The sequence below is a fragment of the Armigeres subalbatus genome, chromosome 1 (genome assembly GCF_024139115.2).
Source record: "Armigeres subalbatus isolate Guangzhou_Male chromosome 1, GZ_Asu_2, whole genome shotgun sequence".
NCBI classification, from domain to species: domain Eukaryota; kingdom Metazoa; phylum Arthropoda; class Insecta; order Diptera; family Culicidae; genus Armigeres; species Armigeres subalbatus.
In genome coordinates, this window is record NC_085139.1 from 287,807,694 (window position 1) to 287,809,322 (window position 1,629).

Consider the following 1,629-nt stretch of genomic DNA (forward strand, 5'->3'; position numbering starts at 1 on the left):
TCCCGTGAAAATTCAAAAGAAAAAATCTTGGTAATTAAAGAGAATTTCCCGAGGAAATTCAAAGCGTTTCTAATTGAAATGCAAGTGATTTTTGCCATAGAACTTCAAAATAATTTCCCGTGTAATGTTACTAAGAATTGTATAGCTGAAATGGTTACAAAGGTTTTTTTTTATTATTCTGCCTCTTTTTTCTTGTAGGGGGAATGACGGCTTTGGCAGGTTTTGTTCTATTATTGGCAGGGGATTTTATGTTTGACTATGCTCAAATTTGGCCTAAACGTTCTTTGCATATCAAAGAACATTGTGGCCAAATTTCATAAACTTTGTCGACAAAACCCCCTGCCAATAATAGACATAAACTCTAATCCTGTTCGATCTATTCTTAGTATTTTTGGTAGAAGACAGAACCACAGAATTTGCCAAGGGTCTCGCTTGAAAAAAAAATCAAAAACAAAGAAAATTTAGCTATTTTCCAATATAGCTACAACGCATTCAAATGATCGCAAATAGATATGAATTGATGTAAAAAGTAAAATGTATCCCCATAAAATGCAATTCCGATATCTCTTATGTGTTTTTCTTATTTTTTTAAGGCGCGAGGAAGGCACCACCAATGCTAGGTGGATTGATGTGGGTTTTTAGTTTCCCTCAATTGCTGCATTTCTCCTCCTTTATTTTCTCATCTATGTATTAATTTTGCAAGGCGAACTATAACCAATAAATAATAAACTACTCTTTAAGCTCGCCAGTAAAAACATATTTTCCTGTTCGACCATTCAATGATTCAACACAATAAACAACATGTTCCTCGCCGAAGGACTTCCGGACGATGACGGCGTTGACAAGGCTGGAGCTGGCAGGCGGTGGTCCCCTTATCGCTCGGCTCATTAATAATTTGTGACTTTTTGAAAGGCGAAAAATGAGCATTAAAGACGACCGCCTGATGACGGTGAAAGGTCCTGATTGTTGCAGTTGTTCGTGTGATAACAGGAACGAAGTGTGGCAAGCTGTGAAACGGAGCAAATGTCTATCTGATTCAGATGTCCCATCCAACAACCAGTCAGGAGAGTCGCTCGAGTGGTCCAGATGGACCACCTGGGCTGAATTGGGGCTGGGACACGGCGGCGGCGGCTGCTCGAGGAGGCAACAAATAATAATAATTTCATTAGAAAAGTTTCCTCGGCCCTCTGAGCAGCTGAGTGAAATTTGTTTCCGAGCGCTCGCCCGGTTGCTTGCTACGTCAGTAGAATCATTAATGTATGTGGAGAGAATGAGTTACTGCCGCCGGCTTTCAAGCTTAACAGAGACGCCCACTTTCCCGAAATTAATTATACACGAGGATTGAGAGTTGTGCTTTTTCTACCGCCTGACTTCAGACTGTCGTTTTTTCGACAGTTTTTCCTTTATTCAGAATTCGAAATGGGATTAATTCGTATTGGTAGAATTAGCAAGCGGTGAATGGAATTACTAACTAGATGGATCGAGATTACAACTTGGGGAAGATTATCCTGTCTCAAAGTAAAAACGACCGAACAAAAAGCTTCAGTAATAATAATTCTGTTTCAGTCTACTTAGAGAAGTTTTTAATACTAATTTATGTTTTTTTGTTCTGTTTCGCTCACTTTTCCA